This window comes from Eulemur rufifrons, chromosome 16 (assembly GCF_041146395.1).
Source record: "Eulemur rufifrons isolate Redbay chromosome 16, OSU_ERuf_1, whole genome shotgun sequence".
NCBI classification, from domain to species: domain Eukaryota; kingdom Metazoa; phylum Chordata; class Mammalia; order Primates; family Lemuridae; genus Eulemur; species Eulemur rufifrons.
In genome coordinates, this window is record NC_090998.1 from 48,060,924 (window position 1) to 48,088,367 (window position 27,444).

General features: G+C 36.4%; 1 protein-coding gene and 1 non-coding gene across 2 annotated transcripts in view; both read right to left on the bottom strand.

Annotated features, from left to right (window-relative positions):
* Positions 1-27,444, bottom strand: part of TAFA2 (TAFA chemokine like family member 2) — a 385,773-nt gene that overhangs the window by 39,401 nt on the left and 318,928 nt on the right. The gene's annotated exons all lie outside the window — the stretch shown is intronic.
* On the bottom strand, positions 3,648-3,754 carry LOC138397659 (U6 spliceosomal RNA). Its single transcript, XR_011235792.1, has one exon. It is a non-coding gene; the product is annotated as a U6 spliceosomal RNA (small nuclear RNA).

The following is a 27,444-nucleotide window of genomic DNA, read 5'->3' on the forward strand; positions in this document are numbered from 1 at the left end:
CATGGTGGCGCATGCCTGTAGTCCTAGCTACCCAAGAGGCTGAGGCAGTAGGATCGCTTAAGCCCAGGAGTTTGAGGTTGCTGTGAGCTAGGCTGATGCCACGGCATTCACTCTAGCCCGGGCAACAAAGTGAGACTCTGTCTCAAAAAAAAAAGAAGACAGATAATTGTCCATTAAAAAAGTAATACAGTGTACTGGTTAAGAGCATGTACTTCAAAGTCAGAGTAGTTGGATCCAAATCTAAGCTCCTCTTAATAACTGTTTGACCTTAAGCAAGTTACCTACTATCTATGGACAACAGAGATTTTTTTGTTTGTTTTTTTTTTCCTCATATCCAAAAGAGGAATATTAATAGCACCATCTTCATGGGGTTAATCAAAGAGTAAATGAGTTAATATGTACAAAGTGTTTAGAACACAACCTGCTTGTGGTAAGCACTACTGTAAGCGTTAGCAATTGTTAGCATTTGATCTTGGTAAAAAATTATGTTAACGGCACGATAAAATAAAAGCATCCTTGAAGTAAGTTTAGTAGAGAATGGAGGTGAGATTGCACAGTTATGAAAACTTCTTTCAAGGAGTTTTTCTGTAAAGCGAGGAAGGAAATGGAGCAACAGCTGAGAGGTAGCAATCAGTCAAGGGAAGCTTTTCATGGATACTCTGAATGCATGCTTGTTTGCTGAATCAGTCTCTTGCTGTCTCCCCAATTCCAGATCCAGATTTTAGAGAGAGAGAAAATGGGAATACAGGAGAGAAAATGTGTAATTAAAAAAGAATGTTCTTAAGAAGGAAAAAGGAATTGAGATCCAGGGCACCTGTGGAGCTGGCATTAGATTGGTATGGGGACACAATCTGTTTGAACAAGAGTGAAGGTGGGGTATGTAGGTACCGAGGCAGGTAGGTGTGAGTGGATTAGGTGGTAGAAGATGAAGCAGTTTCTTATCTGATGTCATCTATTTTTCCTATGAAATATGAAAGATGTTTGAGAGGAAAAAAGAGGATCTGAAGTAGATACTTCAGAAAGAGGAAAAGTGAATTTGCTAGGATGGAGTAGTCAGACTGCCTGGCAGGGAGTTAGCTCGTGCACACTGTAAGTTGCAGAAAACACAGCAGAATGGAAAATGAAGTGAAATTACAGAGCAGAGTGGGGATAAATGTTTCTATGATGATAGATTACTTTGGATGCTTGGAATTCTGACAGTGATTTAGGGAAACAGAGATTTGAGTCACAATGAGATTAGTTTTCCAAGTCTTTTGACTGGAAGCCAGGAAGAGATTGATAGGGTTTCTTTAGACAGTGATGCTGGTAGGCAGCTCACTGGGCTGAGACAGATTTGGGGAGACTGTGATGGCGGCTGGGGCTCTGTTCTCTCCCACAGACTCCAGCAGCCTGGAGCACACAGTGAGCTGTCCCTGACCTTTCCCCCGCCACCCTGAGAAAAGAGGCATCATCCCACAACCAAGTCTAGCTTACCATCTTTATTACAATGAAATTTTACTACACATTGGAAGAAAAAGGAGAACTGACAACTCTTAATCTGTTTTCTCCTTTCCAACGCAAAATCAAAATCAATTTCTACTTTGCCTGACAAGAAAAATATCAAGACAAAGTAGCTGTGGAACATTAGTGCTGTTCACAAAATATTTCTGGTTCCCTCCCTTCTGGACAAAGGTGCTACTGTACTTCTTCACCCCATTAAATTTAGATGTGGGATGTGACTTGCTTTGTTCAATGAAATGAAAGTTCAAGTAGTCTGAGTCACTTATGAGCAGAAACAAATAATATCAGTTCTGTGTGGAAGTTTTAAGAGCCAGTGTATAATTCACTATGTTTCTCCCCACCAGCCAGAGTGACCATTTATGTGGGTTTTTTTTTTTATTATTATTTCTTATTTAGCCAAATGCTTTTTTCACTTGGCTTCTTTTTTTTTTTTTTATTTTTTTATTTTTTTGTTTTTTAGCTCATTATGGGGGTACAAAAGTTCAGGCTATATATATTGCCCATGCCTCCCCATCCCCCTGAGTCTGAGCTTCAATTGTGTCCATTCCCTAGACAGTGCACATTGCACTCATCATGTAGGTGTACACACATCCCCTCCCCCCACCCCCATCCCCCCCAGTCAGAACTTCAAGCGTGTCCATTCCCCAGGCAGAGTGCATCGCACTCATCAAGTAGGTATACACCCATCCCTTCCCCCCAGCCCCAACCTCTGTCCGATACCCAATTGGTGTTATTCCCAAATGTGCACTCAGGGAAACCAGTTTGCTGGTGAGTACATGTGGTGCTTATTTTTCCATTCTTGGGATACTTCACTTAATAGAATGGGTTCCAGCTCTCTCCAGGAGAACCAGAGATGCCATATCGCCATTATTTCTAATAGCTGAGTAATATTCCATGGTATACATATACCACATTTTGCTAATCCATTCATGAATTGATGGGCATTTGGGTTGTTTCCACATCTTTGCGATTGTGAATTGTGCTGCTATAAACATTCGGGTGTAGGTATCTTTTTTATAGAATGACTTTTGTTCTTCTGGGTAGATGCCCAATAATGGGATTGCTGGCTCGAATGGTAGGTCTACTTGAATCTGTTTAAGGTATCTCCACATTGTTATCCACAGGGGTTGCACTAGTTTACAGTCCCACCAGCAGTGTATGAGTGTATCTGTCTCTCCACATCCACGCCAACATGTATAGTTTTGGGACTTTTTGATAAAGGCCATTCTTACTGGAGTTAAGTGATATCTCATTGTGGTTTTGATTTGCATTTCCCTGATGATTAGAGATGTTGAACACTTTTTCATATGTTTGTTAGCCATTTTTATGTCTTCTTTTGAAAAATTTCTATTCATGTCCTTTGCCCACTTTTTGATAGGGTTGTTCGATTTTTTCTTACTGATTTTCCTGAGTTCTAAATAGATTCTTGTTATCAGTCCTTTATCTGATGTGTAGTATGCAAAAATTTTTTCCCATTCTGTAGGTTGTCTGTTTACTCTCGTGACTGTTTCTTTGGCTGTGCAGAAGCTTTTTAATTTGATCAGGTCTCATTTATTTATTTTTGTTGTTGCTGTGATTGCCTTGGGGGTTTTCTTCATAAATTCTTTGCCTAGGCCAATGTCTGTAAGAGTCTTTCCTACGTTTTCTTCTAGAATTCTAATAGTTTCCGACCTAAGGTTTAAGTCTGTTAACCACCGTGATTTGATTTTTGTGAGAGGTGAGAACTGTGTGTCCTGTTTTAGTCTTCTACATGTCGATATCCAGTTTTCCCAGCACCATTTATTAAATAAGGAATCTTTTCCCCAGAGTATGTTTTTGTCTGCTTTGTCAAAGATTAGATGGCTATATGAGGATGGTTTATATTTGGATTTTCTGTTCTGTTCCCCTGGTCTGTGTGCCTGCACTTGTGCCAATACCAGGCAGTTTCAGAACCACAGCCTTGTAGTATAGTTTGAAGTCTGGCAAATTAATACCTCCCATTTTGTTTTTGTTGCTTAAGATTGCTTTTGCTAAATGGGGTCTTCTCTGGTTCCATACAAAGCGTAAAATTATTTTTTCTATATCTGTGAAAAATGATGTTGGTAATTTAATAGGGATTGCATTGAATCTGTAGATAACTTTGGGCAGTATAGACATTTTAACAATGAAAAAATATGGAACGCTTCACAAATTTGCTTGTCATCCTTGCGCAGGGGCCATGCTAATCTTCTCTGTATCGTTCCAATTTTAGTATATGTGCCGCCGAAGCGAGCACCATTTATGTTTTTGATAGTAGAGGCTACATCAACCTGAATCCCCAAGCAACATGGAATAGAGTCCCCACCAACCGTGATACACATATGAGTAACAAACAAATCCATGTGTTGCTATAAGCCTCTAAAATTAGGAGGTTGCTTTTTACTGCCACAAACTCAGCCTACCCTGACTCCACAGTAGCACTTTCACTGCTTCCCAGATTGTTCAATAGGGGATACTTTTCCAAAGGTGTCATTTGGAGGAGAAGTCAGTGAACCATGGTATCTCACAACCTGGATCATTCAAGTAGTTGAGTGATGTAGAATCATCACTCAACTGTTGAGTCAATGTAGAATAGAGATGAAAAAGAAAATGTAATATATTTATATAATTTGAGGGGTTGTAAGAAATTATCCTACAATGGGATAATTACATTGGCTAAGTTCGGGATGTCAAAGCTCTGGTGAAGAAAGTGTGCCTCTTTCTTCTTGGAAGAGAACAGAGGTGAAATGATGGCCATCGGTTACAATGGAGAGAAGGATAAAAGAGTAGCTGCACTGGGAAGAGAGAAATGCCCTCCTTCAGAGAATGTGATGCTAAATGAAGGAGATTAATAGCAAAGATACCCAGAAAGAGACTGATAGATCAGGGCTTTCCTGTCCTGTGCTTTCTCTTCACTGTCTGTGAGTAAAATGCACAAGCATGGATTGAGTTTCTTGGTAAGAACTGAAATTTTGTGAAAAATTCTCTCAGCTTTTGTTCTTTTTATTAAAACTGAAGGTGTAAAGCTTTTTGTGGAGGAGAAGAGAGGGATGATAAATGCTTTAAAAATAAAACAGATGAAAAATAGATAAGTAGGTAGATAGATGGATAAATAGATAATCTTATGCTCAAAGAGTTTAAAGACATGGATAGGAAAAATGTCAACTGTTGAATTTTTTTAATATTCCAGTAAATGTGCCAAGTGAATATTTCAAAGGGGGAAATACAGCTAGCAGAATTGAAGCATGGCATATGTGCACATATGTATAGTTTTCTTACTTGTCTGCTATATAACTTAACTTCTTATTATTGTAACCAAATTCTTGTAGACAAAGACTAATTTTTCATGTAAACTGCTCAGTATGTGGTATGTGTTTAATAAATCGTAAACAAGCAATTTAAGAAGGTAAAATTAATTCCTGTGGTTTCTTCTTTAAAAGGTTAATGAGATGGCAGAAAATTCAAGCAGTTACTAGAATTCTCTACACAGATTCAGACGGACCTCATGATAAAGTAACCTAATCAAATATTGTGGCTTTCCAAATTAACAAAATAGGTTTCGCAGAAGATCAGTTAGCATCATATTAAAATGATGCAAGACCCCCTGGAGAAGATTTAAATGAAAAACAACAAACATTATTTTTCATGTCACAATTCCCAAGTCACCAAAAAAACCCCCAAAAAACAAAACTAAAAAAAAGTTTCTGATAGTTTTCCTCCACAGATATGATACATAAACACAAAGTGTTGCCTCCTACATTTTTGTGAAATGACAGCAGAAACACATAGGTTTCATTAAATTCTCATGAAATGGGGACACCAAGTCTAACTGTTGCGGTCCAAGGTTACAACCTTTAAGTCTCAGTTCAATAATAGGACCATTGGCCCTACAGTGGTTCAGAAACACAGCCTTAAGACACTGCCTCTTAAATAACATCTTAAGATTTCTTCTATTTTTTAAAGTTATTATGACCAGTATATTCAGGCATAAAGTCTCATAGGCATTTTACCAGAACCTTTGTTTCCAATTTCTTTTTTACATGTTGAAATTTCTCGATAGGACAAAAATTCAAATTAAATAGCATTAATTTGTATATATGCATAGATTTTTTAAAAAATTATATACATGATACATAATATTGATAAATAACACACACATAATATGGTTACATTTGCTTCATAACCTGTATACCAATCATAAATACATAGGTATGAAATATGAGCTTGCAGTAGAATAATATTTATAAAAATCATTCACCTTGCTGGCCTTAGGTTAATAAGAGCACAAAGCTATGCATATCACATTCCATATATAAAAATAATTTACATATCTGTAAACAATTTATGGGAAAATGGTAATTGCTAACTGAATATTTTCTCTGTGCTGAGAACTAGTTCATTTTATCAACAAAACCACTGAGGAGGAAACTATAATTATCCCCAATTTACAGATGAATGTACTGAGACACAGAAATGTTAAGTAAATTGCCCAAGGTAAAATAACTAGTAACAGACAAAATTAGAGATAAGAATCCAGGCAATTTGCTTACAGAAATCATGATCGTAACCACTATCTTACAGAGCCCTACTATGGAGCTCTAAACACGTGCAATAGACGACAATTCCAGATGATGTGGAAGAATGCAGCAAGTGTATCACCATCCTTATATGCAGTGCTCGGGAGCCTTGACAGGACCTGGGCTCTGGAACTGAAATTCCTGAGTTCAAGCCTAGCTTGGCCCACACTATAGTTGAGTACACCTATAAGCAAGTCTATTCACTTTGTAAAGAATTTTGTTTGTCCATCTCAATATGGCTCCCTAGAGTCCTCATAAAGACCCACTGAGATAATGTGCATTAAACTGCTTTTAAATCATATAACATTACTTAAATGTTAATTATCTTTATTTTTTACTATTAAGGTAATTAATGAATATCAAAATGATGCAACAAGCATATAAGTGACAAAGACATGGCTGTCAGGCAAAGTTATATATATTTATAGAAGTTCTAATTTCATATTTCAAAAAATCCATATATATGTACTTAATTGTGTGACATGAGATGCATGTGAAAAAAAAATTCAATCTGACACCTAAGCTACAGAAGAGAGTAAATTTAGCATCAAGTTGTGAATTCATTCCTACTTGGTTTCCTCTCCATTAGATTTCAGTTCTTATTTTGTATTCTTATTTGTCTCATTGATTCTGAAATTTTGTTTGCCTCCATATACTCCTATTTAATAGTTTTGCCCAGCCTGACTAGCTCCCTGGAGAGTCTGCATTACACCTTCTAAGCAGAAATAAAGCATCACCTACATGCACCAATAGGCATGTGAAATACAAGCTAGTTAGTGGATTTAGGTTGCTGTAAATCACTTTGAATGGAAAAAATGTGCTGAAACAAAGACTTTTTGAGACAGCTAATTTCTCACTTTAATTCATTAGACTGAGAAAATAGGGCATATTTTTAGTCTTTCATGCTGAAGCAGTCTAATTAAAAGGAATGGTCATTTAAATAGCTCAATGAAGTTTCAAAAGTTCCCATAATTTATGAAGCCAGTATGATCAGAGAGGAAATAGCCAAGTGTCAATGACATGTTTACAAACTCTGTTTTTTTTTTAAACTGTTTCACTTTTTTTTTTTTTTTTTTTGAGACAGAGTCTCACTTTGTTGCCCAGGCTAGAGTGAGTGTCATGGCGTCAGCCTAGCTCACAGCAACCTCAAACTCCTGAGCTCAAGGGATCCTCCTGTCTCAGCCTCCTGAGTAGTTGGGACTACAGGCATGTACCACCATGTCCGGCTAATTTTTTCTATATATATTTTTAGCTGTCCATATAATTTCTTTCTATTTTTAGTAGAGATGGGGGTCTCGCTCTTGCTCAGGCTGGTTTCGAACTCTTGAGCTCAAACGATCCGCCCACCTCGGCCTCCCAGAGTGCTAGGATTACAGGCGTGAGCCACCGCGCCCGGCCCTGTTTCACTTTTATAGGAAAAAAATAAAATAAAATTATTGGATAAAAAAAAGATTGCCACTAAGGGATCATAACCATAAAATTTTCATTTAATAGTATGGTATCTATTAAGAAAAGCAAACTCTCAACCAGAGAATGTCTCTCTTAGGAGAAAGGGTCAAAGCAGAGGAAGATTGACTCCTGGGATAAATTTTAGATTCATTGCCCCTCGGTTCAATCACAAACATCTTCTACATGCACATTTTAAATGAGAACTGGTGTTGAGAAAGGTGGACCCGAAGGAATAGTGGTCCCTTATATAAACTGTCCAGCAACTTCTGCTTTAAGGCCTTTCTGAAAAAGAGGTACCAGATCAATCAAATCCATCTCTCTGGAAATTTGAACTAAAAGCCACAGAATTGCCACCTAGAAATGGACACGTGAACCAAAAGGTCGTCTGGCATCAGGAGTTTGGAGACCCGTGGAGTGCTTTGGGAAGCCTCCTGGTGCTGAGGAATGGGACTTGGAGGGGCGAGAACTAAGCACCGAACAGAGAGAGTTAAGAGACAGGGAGCAGGTTGTCCTGTGAGCGGCCTCGGGCCTGTCTTTCCTGAGGTCTTCCTGAAATTGTCCCTAAATTCCTGAAAACATTTTACAGAAGAGGTTTCAACAAGCTCCTTTTTTCCTCAGCTAACTTGATAATTTCTCTGTTTCTTGACCCAGAAATGTGCTGACTAGATGATTTCATTCTTTTTAAATTAAAGATATAATTAACAAAGGCAAATTATTAGATAGAAGTATTGTCTACCTCCACTTTTAAGAGAAAGGGACTAATGTCCACTTTCAAAGTGGGATCCAGGAAACTCTCAATCCAACAGTCACACTTCCTACATTTACCTCATGGTGAAAACTGATATTTCAAATGATGACCCTAAGCTATCTAAAATTACGACGTAGGGAAAATGGTCCATTTTAGATAAATGATAGACAGATAGATATAATTTTTCTAGTGGCAAGAGATAAAAAGCAAATTTTCTTCTTAATCCTAAATTACATAAAAAATGTAAAGAATTAGAACATCCCCAATTCCCAAGCACTGTAAGGGTACATTTTTTATCATTAATAATATTCCTATATGTTCCTAGGAAAGAGTGCTTTGCAGACCAAGTGCTTCTTGAGGGAAATGACACAATGAGTAGAAAGAGCCATGAAAAGAAAGATTGGAATGTGGGTTCTAGTGCATAGTTCTTTGTCCCTAAAGAATGTGACTTTCAATAAGTCACTTCGGTCTTTGGGTCTCTTCCCTTATCTGCAAAATGAAGAAATCAGACTACAATTAGAGTTAATTTAGACTTCAAAGTTCCTTGCAGTTCAAAACTTCTATGAGTTTATGAAGTGATTATGTTTCATTATAATGAGAATAATCTATTATACTTATCAAAAAATCAAAGTCAAAGTATAACAGATTCTTAATCCCTTCAAACTAACGCAAATTAACTTCATTTGGTAACTGAACTTAGTGAGAAACTGAGAAGGTAGTTTGTGAAATTTGTATTTTGGTTATATCTCTTATCTGTATGAAGTCATGAATCTTAACTGCACAGTGTAATATCACTAATGTCAATCTGCATCCTCGCATTTCTTTATGTACAAAACAGGTTGATTAATGTCATTCCATAAGACAGATAAAATTCAAAAGGTAACATACCACAGTGGATTGGCTAAGAATTCTGAAGTCAGATGGTCTGAGTTCAAGCATCAAACTCCCTTTTTCTTTTCTCCTGAGTTCACAACTAGACTATATTTTCCAGTCTTCCTTGCAGTTAGGTTTGAGCAATGACACATAGAATGTGGGTAGAAATGAGTTATGCTTCTTCAAGAACAGGCTTATAAAAAAACCTCAAACTCCATCAGCTACTCTCTCTCTTCCTCTTTCAGAGAGGTCAAGGTCAGTGCCAAGAGTGACTTTGAAAACCATGTGTAGAAGATGGTAGATCTACCATCAACCTGGGTCCCTGAATGACTAGGGGAGAGATCCACCCCCTGCCACCAACTGGATTTCACATAAGCAAGAAATAAGCTTAGGCTATATTAAGCCAATGATTTTGAGGTATATCAGTTATGGTAGCAAGCATTAGCCTAAATAATATGTAATAATATTGCTATTAATGGACCTAGGAAGGAGTTGGGTGTAGCCCAAGTGCTTCATAAGGAAGATGACACAGAAGTAGAAAGAGCAGAGAACAGAAAGATGGAATTCAAGAAAATGATTTCATCTCTCTTAGCATCAGCTCTTTATCTGTAAAACAGAAATTATGATATTAGCAACAATGGAGGGTTGTAATGAGGACTAATTAAGTCAACCTTTATAATGATGCTTATACCTAGTAAAGAGTGTTAGCTATCATTATTATGGAGACTAAAAAAATCTAGATCAGACCTTTGAATCTATTTATATAATGCAGATATCTAAGAGAGAATAATAGTTTTTTTAGAAACTTAACAATAGAGAAGAAGTCCAACCTTGCCATTTTTCAAAAAGGAAGTTAATGATGGGAAAACATAATCCTAGTTCAAAATCACAGGTCTAAAGAGTAGAAGATACATAATTAGAACTCAGCTCTCTTAATTTCTAGTTAGTTCAATGTCAATTCCATTACCTACCCCTGCCCCTCATCTCTTTGGTCAACAGATCTCTCTAATTCTGCCTCCTGTACACTTTCTTAATTTTCCTTTCACCTCTACAACTTTACTTCTACTGACTTAGCTTGGGTATTCTTAGCATCTTTTCCTTGCGTAACCATCACAGCCCCCTGACTGGTCTCCCTACTGGCTAGCTTGTTTCCCTACACACACACACAAACACATGCTTTCTACCATGGTAGAACTTTGTACAAGTCTTTCCACAGTATAGAACTATTTTTGACTCTTCATTTTTCACAGAATTATTCAAACTCTGAGCAGAGCACAAGCACCCTTCCATCACCCCACTTCTGACTTCCCCCGTCTCATTTCCCTGGGCACACTTGTTTCCTGGGCATCCTACACTGAGGTCACATAAACTATTTTCAGAATCTTATGGTATGCTTTCACATCTCTATGTCTTTGCACAAGCCACTACACTCTTTCTTGAATCCTTGCCCCCTTTTTAGCCCCAGGAAATATCTATCCCAGTTTTCAAGATTTAGAGCATTATATCCCTTCATTTGTGAAACTATTTATTACCTCCTCAGGTAGACTGAATCTCTCCTTCGTCTGATCAACATTTTCTTACTTATTTCTGTAACACCTGCAACAGTATTCTATATTTACTTTTTATGACTCTGTTTTCCTCTACTAAATTTTGAGGTCCAAATCCATGAATTTCATTGATAAATCCCTTTTTTGAAGCCCTGTTTGAGATCCATAATAGAAAATCAATATGCTTGATGAGTAAATCAATAAATAAATGGTATATTACAAGGGTTCTCAAAAGAAACAAAAAAAAACCCTAGAAAATTTAATAGTTTTTCCAATCCAGGCTTAGATAAACTTATTGGAAACTGTAAACATTTGCCCTTGCTATTTTATGGGTATATGTGTATGTGTGCTTAATTTTTTTCTAATAGAGAGCCACGTAGGCCTTCAGGAGAGATACACTCAATAAGCCCTGGGTTGGGAAGTCAAAAGCCCTGGCTTCTATATCTTGCACTGACACAAACTGATGGTTTAATCTTTTGTAAATCAGTTAATCTCACAAGTTACAACACACCATCTGTAAAATAAAGAAGTTGGCCATATGTGATGGTAGAACATTCAATATAATCTAGTAAAGAAAAAAATATGTCAGCTAAACACATTTGTATATTATAGAAGAAACTTCCAGTGTAATCAATAAAAACCAGTTCATCAGAGAAGCAATGTAGCATTGGACTCTGACCCAGAAGATCTTAATTTTGGTTCCAAATTGGTCAGGATAATTCTTTGAGGAAATACTTTATTTATTTTGACTTAAGTTTTCTCAACTACAAAATTAGAAGGATCTCTTAAGTTTCTTTTCAGCTCTAAAAATGTACTATATCGTACGATATATACAAATCTAAATGGATGGGGTACTAAAGCCAATTAATCTTAGGAAGTGATTATTTCCTGAAAGAAGGATGAACTTCTACTATTTCCTATATCTGATTTTACAGATTCATAATTCCATACCCTTCTATGTACAAGAAGGTTTTTTACATACAGGGTATTCTTTGAAGCCAGCAAGAGCCCTACAAATAGAAGATATCAGTATTATTCAAAAATGAACAAAATCTTTGCCTTCCAACTACAATCCAACAAAATCTATTCTTACACATGGAAGGTTTGCTTTGTTCCCAGTGATTGACATGAAAGGCAAATTTAGGTTATCTTTACACTTCAGCAATTTCAATAAAGAACATCCAGGTTCTGAGTGTCACTCTAGATCAAAGGATATAAATCCTTAGTCAAATTATTAAGGAGGACTAGAGGAGGCTTTTTTTTAGAGGTAAAATGCTAGTAGCTCTTTAAAAACTTATATTCTGTACAACTCATTCACTGAGTAAGAATTTTACACTGTCATATTAATTAAGCTTTTTGTTGTTGTTATTGATATCTTCTGAAAATGTCCTCTTAAAATCATTTTAGAATTCAGTTATAATGTAAACTTCAAATTAAAATAGAGAAGCAGCAGAATGTATTAGGGGAATCACTTGTCAGCAAGTCAAGAAATCAGAGCTCTCATTTGCACTCCACTGCTAAGTAACCATGAGATGGCTGCCCACTCATTCACACATTCAAGATTCACCCAACATCAATGAAGTGCCAGGCATTGTGCTATCTTCTGGGAATATAATGCCATGAGGAAAACCATCTCTCCTTTCAAGGAGCTTAGAAGGCAGTAGAGGGAGAGAGCCACACATGCAAAATGTAAAATAATACATGAAAGAAAAAATAGATAAGCCTGACCTCATTAAAAATAAAATTAAAAATTTCTGCTCTGCAAAAGACACTGTCAAGAGAATGAAAAGACAAGCTACAGACTAGGAGAAAATATGTGCAAAAGATGTATCTGACAAAAGACTATTATCCAAAATATGCAAAGAACTCTTAAAACTCAACAATAAGAACACAAACAACTCAATTTAAAAAAATGAATTAAAGACCTTAGCAGACACCTCACCAAAGAAGATATACAGATAGTAAATAAGCACATGAAAAGACACTTCACATCATAAGTCATCAGGTAAATGCAAACTAAAACAACAAGATACCACTATATACCTTTTAGAATGGCCAAAATCCAGAACGCCAAATGCTGGCAAGGATGTAGAGCAACAAGAACTCTATTCATTGCTTGTAGTAATGTAAAGTAGTATAGCCACTTTGGGAAGACAGTTTGGCAGTTTCTTACAAGACTAAGTATTTCCTTACCATACAATACAGTAATCATGCTCCTAGGTATTTACCCAAAGAAGTTGAAAAGTTATATCCACACAAAAACCTGCACATGGATGTTTATAACAGCTTTATTCTTGATTGCCAAGACTTGGAAACAAACAAGATATCCTTCAGAAGATGAATGGATAAATAAACTGTGGTACATCCAGACAATGGAATATTATTCAAGCTAAAAAGAACTAAGCTGTCAAGCCATGAAAAGACTTGGAGGAAACTTAAACGTACATGTCTAAGTGAAAGAAGCCCAAACAGAAAAGGCTACATTCTGTATGATTCCAACTATATGACATTCTGGAAAACGCAAAACTATGGTGGTATAAAAAAGATCAGTGATTGTCAGTAGTTAGGGGATAGGTAGGAATGAATAGGCAGAGCACAGAGGATATTTAGGGCAGTGAAAACAGTCTGTATGATATTATCCTGGAGGATACATGTCATTGTTCATTTATCTAAACTCATAGAATGTACAGAACCAAGAGTGAAGCCTAATGTAAACAATTGACTTTGGGTGATAATGAAAATGTAGAGGTAACGGGTAAATTGCTGTACTTCCCTCTCAATTTTGTTGTGAACCTAAAATTGCTCTTAAAAAAGTAAAGTATTAAAAAAAACAGAAAAATAAAGTAAAATAAAGTGATAAAGAAGCCATGAAGAAAAGAACTACAGATTTTGCTAAAATAAAGAAAAGAGGAGGAGGAATCAATTCTCCCTTAGGGAGGGGCAGGCAGGAGGAGGATCAGGAGCGAATTCATAAAGATGATGCTTAATCTGAATTTCATGAGATGGCTGAAAACTCACCATGCCACGTCAGCAACTCTGGCCTCGTTGAGTTTCCTGATCTGAACTCGATGATCTCTAAGTTCCCTTCTGGTTTTGTATTTCTATATTTCTATGTGCATCTTTAAGAACAGTATATATTTCTGTCTTGTTTACATGTGTGTATATTTAACCATAGTACATATACTACCTAAAAATTTATATTGAAATATTTCTAATATAAATTTTTCTAAAGAATAAACAGTATCTCCTAATCATCATTTAATTTCTCCGTATTAATCTCCACCATGATTATAAGCATCCAGTCCCGGTGTGTGGAGGAAGTGTAGCTTTATGCAGGTGAAAGAACACAGGACATAGTGTGAAATGTAGTAGTAAGTGGATATGGAGCAAGCGGCATTCCAGGAATTTATTTTCTTGAAAAGATCCCTGGTGTTAGTTTGTTCTTTTGCTAATTTGAATTTTTCTCCTAAAAGTGAAGTAAGCATGCACGGTAACATACACTCCTGGGCAGTGTAAAATGGCTACCATCCAGCAAAGCTAATTAATGAATCAAAGACCGAGGCAGCCTTCTGGTGGGAGGCAGCAGAGCATCTAGTGGTTACAAGAGGAAATCAGATAGATGCTGGCTTTTACACAGCTGCTACTAGCTGCGTGACTGTGAGCAAGTTACTTACACGTGAGCTCCAGTTTCCTCATCTGCAAATCAAGAATAATAAACCTGCTGTGCAGTATTATTGGGAAGATTAAATAAAATAAAGTAAGTAAAGTTCTTAATAGTGTGTCTGGCATGTAGACAGTGCTCAGTGGTTATTGGCCGTTGTTATTACAATAATTACAGATCCAGAGAGACTCCTATTACCTTTGTGAGAACAATCTCCAGGATAATAGGTACAACAAATTACAATGGTCTTAAGAGAAACTACCTTATGGATCTAGTCCTCAGCAAGTTATCTTCTCATCTAAAAGTCAGTAGAACACATAGTTGCATAGTCATTGATAACACATATTCCAAAGCCAGACTGATTGGATTCAAATTCTAGCTCTGTCACTTATTTGCTGGGTAACCTTTGCCAAGTTACTTAACTTCCCTATGCCTCAATTTTCTCATCTGTAAAATGAGAAAAAAATAATAACAATGCCTCATAGCATTGTTTTAAGGATATAATTAATACATACAAAATGCTCACAACAGTATCTAGCTTCAGTAAGTATTCTGCAAATGTTTGCTCTTGATAGAAATAACATTTCTTTTAACCCCTGTGGAGAAGTAGGAAGTAGTGTCATCAATGGCTCAATGACAATGAGAGAAAAGATGGGGTTGGCAGTGATTTTTTACCATGGTGGTAACAGCATTCTCATAACTCCTTCTTGCAGAAAAGGGACAACTGGGAGCTCATTCTCAAGGGTCCAGATGGACCTGAACGGGAAATCTTACCAATTATGCATGACCTTGCTGGAGTTATTTTACTCCAAAGTCTCAGGTGACCCAGTCATGCAATCGGAATAGCAGTGTCTACCTCATAAAATTGTTATGAAGATGAATAAGATCTTGAATGTAAGGTGGTTACCTCTATACTTGTGGGTATTTTTGTAGGAGCTCAACCGAGGGGTTAACTGGATTCAAGGCTCATTCTTTGGCCACTTGTCTGCATGGTCTCTCTGGCCCAAGAGGCAAGAAAGAAGAAAAACTGTCAAACTATTCTGCCACCAAACCCCAACCCTAGGAGCTCATTATCTCCTTATATCCATGCCCCAGTGGTGACCTGGCTTCTCATCGAGGACTCTCAGTGAGTCCCAGTGACTCTTTGTGAACATTTACTGACAACACTTACTTGCCACCAGCCATGACTTCGCCTTTCAGATTCCACACTATGACTCTCTCTGCCTCTAGCTCTCATTCTTATTCCCTCTCCCTCTTGTGTATGACTTCACTAATTCATTCATTTGCTATTTATTAAATGCCTGTGGTAGGCTAGGTATAGGAGACAAATTTCCTGCCCTCACGGAGAAGATACACGTTGAAAAAATCATGACGTAGCTGGACAACAGTCTAAGGGACTGATTTAGGAAACAGGCCACGGAATCATATTGAACTGGGTTTGAGCCCTGGCCATCTCGCTTATTAGCTGTGCTCTTAAACAAATTATGTACTTGCTCTAAACTTCACTTTCTTCTTTTGGAAAATGTGAATACCTATGTCCACTTTTAACTAAAAGAATAACCTCCTTCATCACCGTCTAGCTCTCACCAGCTTCTGGGAATATGCTGTAGACCAAGAAAGGAAAACAAATCATTTTGCAATTACCCTTTGCTTACAGAGAACAGTGGGAAAGAATACCTTGCTTAAAATGTGATCTATTAAAAACGGGGAAAAAACAAGTTACATTTTCAAAGCATTGGCTAATCTTTGTGTAAATAAAAGGTCACCACCAAATCTCTGTTTTTGAAAACACAAGGCAATGAGCCCCATTAGGGAAGGCGAACCACACTTAGCATCGTAATATAAAGCTCTGTGTTCACTGTGGGCAGGTATCTTTATATATTATGTTGCATTCAAGAAAATATTTTTCTTCTGAGATTATGTTTAAACAGTAGTCTGAGATCTACATTATCTCCTTGGAGGTAGAGGGGTTTGTGTGTATGTGTGTGTGACAGAAAGAGAGACAGAGGGGGAATTCAAAGATAATTTAATCCAATAATTGTACCTCAAAAAGCTGGATTGAATGAGAAAATATACCTTAACTATGTGACTGGTAGTGAAACCTCAGAAGAGATCAGAACTTGGGGTGGCAAAGCTAAAGTGACTACATAATTTATCATCCAAATTAGGACCCATTTAAGAGTAAAGGAGCATACTACTAATAATTAAACTGGAAAAACAGGTGTTAACTGGAGCTGTTTGGGTACAAACTGAAACACACACTCACCACAGCCAATGCCCACCCTGAATTGTTCTGCTAAAACCTGAGCTTGCTGACTGTGGCCTTATTCTAAACAGGTTTTTGAAAATGTGATACTATGAATTGTTATGTCCTATGAACTCTCTTGGTGGGGATGAGGAAAGAAATCATAGGAAAGACTAAAATCAATTGGTAGGGAGCATATTTTCCTATGTAGGGATACAGATTTTGTACTATGATACATCAGTGATACTCTCTTTCTCTGAAAAGTCTAGATGGTATATGCTGGAAAGGCTTATGGCTTGCACAAGTGACTACAGGCTTTCACTCTCAGAAAGCAAAGCTGCTGCATCTATGCTGTCTTTTCACTGGATCTTTTCTTTTCCTTTGTTTTATGACTATGAATATTAATCCCTAATTTGATAACACCTCTAGTAATGAAGAAAATGAAGACAGAATGCCATATCGATTTTAAGTAAACTTTTCTAGCCAACGGTGTAAATAATGAGGCTTAGAGGTATGTCTGAGGACATCAGATAAGGAGAGTTAAAATATGAAAATCATTAAATGCAAATGAAAACAATATCAAATATCCCAGAACATAATGTGTGTGATTCCAAGCCACGGGGCAGATGGAAGAGATGGCAGAGAGCAGATTTAAATCAGGAGAGAGGGCACACAAGGTAGTGAAGGAGGACAAATGCCAACAGTCACACTTGTGCCAGGGCAGGACACATGTCACATGTGGAAGAAACTAATCATGTAGGAACACCAGGTCAACTTCAATCAAATCTATAAGAACTAGAAACCTTCATACAGTTCTTCCCCAGAATGGAGAGCTTGTAGGTGTGGACAGAAAGGGGAGACATGGGAAGGCAGGTAACCAAGAGGGCCTGAATCTTCCCCAAGGCTTGACTAAATGTGGGACAGGTTTCTCTCTGATTCTAGTAGGCCCCTGACCTCCTTTTTTTTACACCATTTACTTTAGAAAACTTGTAATTCTTTCTTTGCCCCTTTGAGATATAAATCTGCCAGCCTCTTGCCAATTTTACAAGCCAGGAATGTCTTCCTCAAGAACCCTGGAGCCATCCCTTTGAAATTTAATCATCAGGAAAGATAGGGCCCTGTTTCCCTGTCTCTGGAGGAAGATAGGAGCCTAACTTTGATAAGCACCAATTAGCAAGCATGGATGGCCCAATCAGTTTCACCAATCTCCCCCTAGAGTCCTCTAGTACTTCCCCACTTGCTCACTCCATTTTCAAAAATCCTCCTGCCTTTTGTTTCAGTGGCTGTTGAGTTCAATCTCTGTCCTTTACCTCAATAATCTTCAACCCTATTGCAACAGTCTTTGCTGTTTTTAACAAGTGTCCAGTGCAATTTTTTCTTTTATAGGGGTGAGTTGTAGATCATCTGCTTGGACAGCTCAAAATATCATAAAGTCTACATCAAATTTGCTTGAGTCAGACAACTGTGATTTCAGCAGCTCCCGAGAGCCCTCTCCTACTTCACCCTACGAAAACAATCTCCTTGCCAGCTTGTAGAGGAAATAAAGCTTTTCTAACAAGGAAAAAGCCTCTCCTACATTCAGAGATCAAAGGCTAGTTGAGGTCATGCTTCAGTGTGAAGGCATTTTGGTGGCGGTATAATCAGTCAATCAGTAGGTGTAAATAGGTCATTATAAGATCCTTTCCTATTTGCATTGGGGAGCAGGAAGTGTGAGAAGGGTAGCAGGGCAGGATGGGCCAAGTGGAAAATAAAAGGCCAGAATATGAGGGTGTAGACAAATTTAACAGGATTTGCAGCTATGCCTCGAATCTGCCTCATCTACCTCCAACTGAGGTAGGATAAAAAGAAAGTGGGGGCTGAGGTGTTTTTGACAAGCAGCTGCAAACACAGGCAACCACACGTGGCTTGATTAATGAAGAAGTTCAGGGTTTATCAAACACATCTTCTTACAAAGTAGTTTAGACTTTAGAATACCACCATACTTAAAATCTGACATTGTTTCTCCACTTTTCTTTCTATGACATGCATCCAATTGGTGTGTTTTGTGTGTGTGTGTGTGTGTGTGTGTGTGTACCATAGCCTCAAGAAGAACAAAAGACTACTATCCCCTCATTACAGATATTGTTATTTTGAAGAAGGAAAGCCCCGCACTGTCAAGAATATCAGAAATACACAATAAATATATATCTTAAAATTGTTAATGAATTTAATAGAAAAACTATTGTAACACAATTACAAATTGCCACAAAAAACAATAGATTTTACTAAATAACCCACAGCCAACAAAATAATTGAGCTAAAATAATAGTAATTACAATTAAAAATCAAGAAGGGCAGCAATTTTTACTTTTTCTTAGAGATAGTCGCTAATCAAAAAAGTAAAAATGGGAATTTATGAGAGTTCATATCATTCACCAATGAATTAAATGCACAAAACTCTTCTACATCTTTGGATTTTTTTCTTGTACCTCCTGAACTGAGGCTTTTCCTTAGGAAAGAGTGAGATTTGGGACCAGGAGAAATGATATGTTATATACAGTGATATAAATAGCTACTTAAAAAATGTATATTTCCATGTAAATATTTGAGCCCAAAGGTATAAGTTTAAATTGTAGGCATAAAAAAAATTGTGTGCAAAGATTTTTTCCCATCCTTTTGTTAGTTCATCAAGTTTCAAGTTCTATGATAATTTGGGGATTTACAATTGAGGAGAAGTTTTAACTAAAGTTGACATTATATGTAATGCAATATTTATGGGCTTAAGTGAGGCAAATCAATTTATTTTCTATTTAGTTAAAATATTTAGCAAAGACTTTAAAGCTATTTCCCTTAGGAACAGTCCAAAAAGCCTTTAATTTCCTGATAACAAAGAGCACAGCTGACATTTATAATTTTTTTCTAGGAGACTCCAAAATTTAATCTTAAACCTTGAGGAAAACATTTGTTCTTGCAGAATTTATGATAAAATGCTTTACATATTTAGTTTTCAACATACTTTTACATCAAAGGGTCAATAAGTTGTTTGAAAACTACCTACATAAAACACGGCTTACAGATCATTAACTACTTGATGGACAGCCCCAGGCAAGGAAGTATAAACTGCCTGGAGCCCAAAGAAGATCAATCAGAAATACGAAAACAAAACTATAAAGGCATATTGTAAGAAATATAAAAATTAGTATTCATTTTATGTAGAATTGTTGAATAATGCTTCCCTGTTTTCATTAAGACAACTTTCTGTGAATAGGCTTTGACTTCACTTGTCTAATTATACATGACAGAATTAAGTTTATTTCTGGTAGTAAAATTAAGAGCTTGTGACAACTTTTGTCCCACCCATGTACTTAGGCAGTTATCAAACTGTATTGTAAGAATTGGTTTCCTCTACAAAGACAGAAATTTCTTGAATTTGGCACAAAATAAGTGCTCGGTAAATGTTTACTGGATTGAAATTAATGAGCACTACAGATCCAAGGACATATATTGGAGAAAGGATAGTGTCTTCAATAAATAGTGCTGAGAAAACTGAATATCCATATTCAGAAGAATAAAACTGGGCCCCTGTATTTCACCATATAGAAAAATCAACTCAAAATGTATTAAAAGCTTAAATAAATTACTAGAAGAAAACATAGGGAAAATGCTTCATGACATTGGACTGTGTAAGGACTATTTTTGGATAAGACCTCAAAAGCACAGGCAACAAAAGTAAAAATAAAGAAATGATCAAACTAAAATGCTTCTTCACAGCAAGAGAAACAATCAACACAAGGAAGAGAAAACATACAGAATGGGAGAAAATATTTATAAACTATACCTAGAATATATAAGGAACTCAAACACTGCAATAGCAAAAAAAAAAAAAAAAAAAGGAAGAAGAATCCAATGTAAAAATGGACAAAGGAGGAAGAGGAATAACTAAATTGTATATTCTATTACATTGGCAGTGGCTAGAAATTAAAGAAAGTGAACAGAGAACTAAAAATTTAATCCTAATTTTATCTTATCACCATACAACACACCCATCATTAAATGTGAGGTTCATTTAACTTTAACTTTCATTAGATAACATTAAGTGCTATTTGTACCCTTAATTCTCAGGTTTTGTTAATTATACAAAAAGGCAGTTAACTGATATTTTTTTTTAATTTTAAGGAAAACACTACTCATATTAACTCAAATATATGGACATTAACAATAGTAGCTAACAACTGCATAGCACCTGTGTGCCAAGACTATTCTAAGTGCTTTTCAGAGCATAACTCTTTTAATCTTCACAATAACCCTATGAGATAGGTACTATTATTAACCCTCTTTACAGATTTAAAAGAAGTTAAGCAACCTGCCTAAATTTACACAGCTAACAAATGATAGAACTGTGATTTGAACTTAAGACAATGTGGCTGGAGAGACTATGCTCTTAACCATTAGGCCACATTTACTATTTTATGATAACTAGCTTGTTCTCTCCTTTCAGTGATACCAACGAGGTCTCAAATACAGTAAATATTTTACACATTGTTATTAATAGGATTAAGAAAGACAAATGATTTGCCAAGAGTAGCTGCATAATAATTCCTTTCATGATCATTGTGAAGAATCACAAATATTTATTTGAATGCTACAAAGGGATCCGAGGTGGAAGAAAAATGGAAATATGTATTTCACTAGATCTAAGATGCCACTGATTGAAAATATATCACTATTTGATGTACTACTGAGAAAAAAAAAAAACTCTGCCAAACTATAATATGCTATCATTTCTAAATACACCAGGATATAAAAAGGAAACAAAAATATAACTAAGTCAATGAACTACAGTCACTTACCTAGGACACCTTCAATATATGGTTGCCTAATATAAATAGATGAGACTATGTAAAAGAAAATTAGCATTTCTTGAAATCTGCTACATCTTTCTGGGAATCTGTGTATTTGGAAGAAGACCATATGATTCTTTTAACAGATGCAGAAAAAGCATTTGACAAAGTCCAGCACACGTTTATGATAAAAACTCTTAACAAAATAGGCATAGATGGGTCATCCTTAAAATTATCAAGGCCATTTAAGATAAATCCACTGCCAATATCATACTGAATGGGGAAAAATTGAAACCATTCCCACTTAGAACCGGAACCAGACAAGGTTGCCCACTATCTCCACTTTTATTCAACATAGTGCTGGAAGTCTTCACTAGAGCAATTGGACAAGAGAGGGGAATTAAAGGCATCCAGATGGGGGTGGAAGAGATCAAACTCTCACTCTGCTGATGATACAATATTATATCTAGACAACCCCAAGGATTCAACCAAGAGACTCCTGGAATTAATAAATGAATTCAGTAAAATCTCAGGATACAAAATCAATACACACAAATCAGAGGCATTCATACACGCCAATAACAGTCAAGGAAATTATCGTTAGAGTGAATAGACAGCCTACAGAATGGGAGAAAATATTTGCTCTCTACTCATCAGATAAAGGTCTGATAACAAGAATCTATCTAGAACTTTAAAAAATCAACAAGAAAAAAATCAAACAACCCCATCAATAAATGGGCAAAGGAAATGAATAGAAACTTTTCAAAAGAAGACAGAATAATGCCCAGCAAACATATAAAAAAATGCTCAACATCTCTAAACATTAGAGAAATGCAAATCAAAACCACAATGAGATATCACCTAACACCAGTGAGATTGGCCTCTATCAAAAAATCCGAAAACAACAAATGCTGCCGAGAATGTGGAGAGATAGTAACACTCCTACACTACTGGTGGGACTGCAGATTGGTGCAACCTCTGTGGAAAAGAATCTGGAGATACCTGAAAGAGCTGGGAGTGGAAATACCATTTGATCCAGCAATAGCACTGTTGGGCATCTACCCAAAAGATCAAAAGACATTCTATAATAAAGACATCTGCACCAGAATGTTTATGGCAGCACAATTCACTATTGCAAGGATCTGGAAACAACCCAAGTGCCCGTCAATTCATGAGTAGATTACTAAAATATGGTATATGTTTACAATGGAATATTACTCAATTATAAGAAACGACAGTAATCTAGCACCACTTATATTTTCATGGATTGAGCTTCAGCCCATTATCCGCAGTGAGGTATCACAAGATCGGAGGAATAGTCTACACATATACTCGTCTTCAAATTGGTACTAACTGATCAACACTATGGTGCTCACATGGTAGTAATACTCTCCAGGGATTAGGGTGTTGGGGGGACAAACTCACAACTAAGGGTCACAGACATGGTGAGCATTGTAGAGGGGAAGGGCAACCTCGCTTGGGTGAGGCAAAGTCATAAAATGTAACCAGAAGATATTTGCACTTCAGAGTCTATTGCAGCATTATTCACAATGGCTAAATCATGGAATCAACTTAAGGGTTTATCAAGGGACGAATGGATAAAAATGATGTGGTGTATGTACACAAAGGAATATTATTTAGCCATGAAAAAGAAGGAAATTTTGTCATCTGCAGAAACATGGACAGATCTGGAGGACATTATTTTAAGTAAAATAAACCAGGCACAGAAAGACAAATATTTCATTTTCACACTCAAATATGGGACCTAAAAAAAATTGATCTCAAGGAAGTAGTGAATAGAATGGTGGCCACTAGAGATTGGTCAGGGTGGTGGGATGGGGTAATGAAGAGATGTTGGTGAAGGGGTAATTCTGTTTAATAGAAGGAAGAAGCTCTGATGTTCAGTGGTACAATGGGGCAACTATAGTTGACGATAGTTTACTGTATTTCAGAATAGCTAGAAGTTTTCAAATGCTCCCAACGTAAAGCAATGATGAATGTTTCAGGTCAAACTTGTCCCAGTTACCCTGATTTGATCATCGTATGTTGTGTGCTTGTTTCAAGATGTAACATGTAATCCATGAATATGTACAATTATTATGTGTCAATAAAAAAAGGAAAAGAAAAAAGAAAACAAGGAGAAAAATTATAAAATTATTCTCATAATCTAAGAAAGAAATTTCTTATGTAAAAAATAAATCAAAAAATGAGATTGAAATTGCTATTAAAATTGTGCTTTGATTTCAAAAGTCATGAATGTTCACCAGTTTTAAGTCCAGCCATTTATCTGGAAAAAATAGTGCCTTCCTTTAACTTGTCTTAAATTTAGTGCTGAACAATTTTGTGAAGCACCCTTTTGTTTCTGGACTATGGGAAATGACAGGGAGTCATTGTAAACCTGAAATTTACTAACTGTAGTTTAGCATAAATATTTTGTACAAACATATCTAAAAACTAGCAAGAAGTGCAGATGAAGAGGACATACTTCATCATGGCTCTCTCAAACAACTGTTACAAAACTCTCTAAACCAGACTACTAGCTCCAGAGAGAGCCGTTATAAATTCGCAAGAGTAATTCTTGGTTAAGTGTTTACTACACAGATGTTAGGCTGGCTACATTGGAAGAGCTGATTTCAGTGAGCAATTAACCTAGTCAGTCCAGTTGGATGTAGAATGGAGAACAGAGTTCACACAGCATCACACACCAACACCATCTCTAGTAGCCTTTAAAAGCGATACTAATGAATAGTTTGCCACAGCCACACTGCCAAGCATGCTCCTCTGCTTATTGCCAAAGGAAAAAGAAATCATCCATCAGCTTGCCTGCCAGCTACCAGTAACAGCCATCTGTGAAGGAAGACTTTTGCTCCTTTGGAAAAAAAATCAAGGAAAACGAAAATGTAAGCATTCTCTAGGGAGCTATGCACTAATGACCCAGTGAAATTAAGCCCCAAATAGTCCCAGGACACTACCCAGTAGCTGCAATGGACAGTTGGATGGATTTATAGCTGCTGAGTGAGGAAAAGGTTTAGACGAATTACACAGTAAATTGGCCTAGACTCAGCTGGGCACAAAAGTCTGAAAAAAATATATAAAACCACAGATGGAGTCCTCTATGTAGAAACTCTAGGACCTGGCTAGTTTTCAGCCATCTGACTTCAACCTCCTGGGTTTACAGACTCATTTCATTCAATCAGTGCTTTAGCACTGGTGAGAGCACGTATCTCTGAATAGATGATCTCATCTTCCACAAAGTCAAGACTTCTTCCAGGGCCACAGGGACAGATACAACTTTATTGCTAATGCTGCAATTAAAACGAGCTAGACACTGTCTATGAAAGGGTTCGCTGCCGGTCTACTAGATTTTTTCCTATATGAAATTTTTGCCTTTCAATTTTTTGAATTTCAACTATAGTAAGAAATATATTTTATATCATAATACAGCATCTACACATACACAAGGTTGTTTCCAAAATATTTGATAACCAGAGTGGCATCAATCTATCAGAATAGAGTATTAACCAAAGAGAACAAGATATCCCTCATATACAATTACATAACCACCATACTGATGCCAATTGTCTCAATTATCATGAAACAGAAGTTTTGGCAACACTTATTCATACTATGAGCAATGCACTCATATGTTTTATTTTGTTCCATCCTATTTCTTTTGTGTTTAAATGCTGATCATGACCTACTAAATTACTTTCATGATCAGATAATGCATCATGACTTGTAGTTTGAAAAATCACTGCCCTTGACAATGTGGTTCATTTTTTATTGTAGTAAATTATACATAACATAAAATTTACCATTTTAACCATTACAAAGTGTACAGTTCAGTGGCATTAAGTACATTCACACTGTTGCGCAACCGCACCACCATCCATCTGTGGAATTTTTCATCTTCACTAACTGAAATTCTGTGCCTAATAAATAACAATTCCCCATTTCACTCTCCCCTAGCCCCTGGCAACCACCATTCTACTTTCTCTCTCTATGAATTTGACTCTTACAGGTACATAGTTTACTTTCTATCTCTATGAAGTTGACTACTCTAGGAACCTGTGGTTCATTTTTGAGGAATAATGTTTCTAGGAAATAGGACACTAAGAGTATGTGTGCAGTGAGGGAAAGGTGAAACTGGACAAGGAACAAGAATACAACGGGACTGTCACCAAAATGCAAAGTTCTCTTATACTTACGTATTATATTGCTAAATGTCTTATAGAAATAGATTACAGACCAGTGATAAGGATATCTACTAAGCTATATGAGATGTTAAAATGTTTTATAGCATGTTATCCAATATAACAGATTATATGATCTTTCAGAGGAAACACTCAGCCTCAACCATTTTTATTCTCCATTTTTCCTTCACTGGGCCAAGTGCCAACAGTGTGAACCCAGCAAGAAGCAGCACATCCTAGAGTAGCTTTCAGCCAAGAAACAGGAGCAGACAAAGTTAATAATATGTTATAGTTATGCTTAGCAGTGTTTTTTTTTTTTTTTAACCTTTTGGAGGAAGCCACACTATAACTATTCAGACTTTGTAACTACTTAATTTACAATGTTTACTAAGTATTTAAGAATTTAGACTTTGTCATTAAGGATTTTGTTCCTATCTTGGGATCATGTTTTGATAAGTATGATGAAAGGAGCTGTGTGAGAACTAAGGCAAAGGATACAGCCCCTCCGAGAAGGCAAAGGAACAAAGTGCCTCCCGGGATAGGACTATTATCCAAGATTCTGGTAACCTTATAAGGTAAACAATCAGAAAATATATTCACATCTCCAATTTGGAAGTGATAAACTAAGGATACAAAAGGTAAAGTGTTTACCAAAGCAGTGGAATCTGGATAAACACAGAGGTCTTTGTTGTTCTAGTCCAGTTCTCTATTTGGTAAAGTATTACTCTTTCTATTCCTTCTAGTTCAAGATTGCATAAAACAAGTAAATCACATGGTTCACAAATAAATACTGTGATTTGGAACGATAATTGAGTAATGGACATTTTCATATGAATAATAACTAAGAAGATATCATAGAAATAATTTAATGGCATTTAAAAGGCAAAAAATATTTGAAGTAATAAAATTAGTGATCAGGAGATAATATAATTAGCCATAGCCATGAATAATATGTTGACTATCTTTCTATGTAACAAATATAACGTTAGTCACCTTTACCTATAATATCTCTTTTAATCTTGACCACAACCCTAAGTAGTTGGTAGTATTCTTGGCTGTAAACTCTGTATTCAAGTTTAAAACTTGCTGAAGAATTTATAATTGAGACCTTGCTTTCAGAAGATAAATTTGACAGCTTTATGAAATTTAAATTTACAAGGGGAAAGCTGAAGGTGAGAAACCTCAGTTCAATAATGGAAATAAAAAAACAGAGAGGATTTTATTTAAACACATTCAGTTAGTGTTAACAGTTCAATATTGGGGAAGAAATTCATCAAACACTTGTAAATGTGGGGCAAATACTCAGGAAATTGGCCTGAGAAAAGAGTCAGAAGTAACTTGCTACAATGGTGAAATCAATGAAGTTGCAAGAGAATGGAGATCATAGCAATGATAAGAGCTCAGAAATTTAGAAAAAGAGGAGGAAGAGCAGAAGAGAAGAAATGTTGAGGGATATAGGAGAAGCAGGATAATGCCAGGAATAGAAATAAATGAGAGACAGGTCGGAGAAGGAGATTGTAGGCAACTATGTCAAGCGCTTCGGAAGGGTTAAGGAGGACCCTTATGGAGAAGGGTCCTCATAAGTCATAAGGTCAAAAATAAATTCCACATGGAGCAAAAGAGAGAAAAGGTAATGAGATGCTATTATCATCTTTTTAGCTTAAGATACTGAAAAAACATCAAAGACTATTATAATACATGTCAATTATGAAGAATGCCTCAAAGCAATCCCATTTACAAAAAATAAGATACTTAGGAATAAATTTAACTAAAGAGGTGAAAGATCTCTACAATAAACTACAAAACACTGATGAACAAAATTGAAGAAGACACA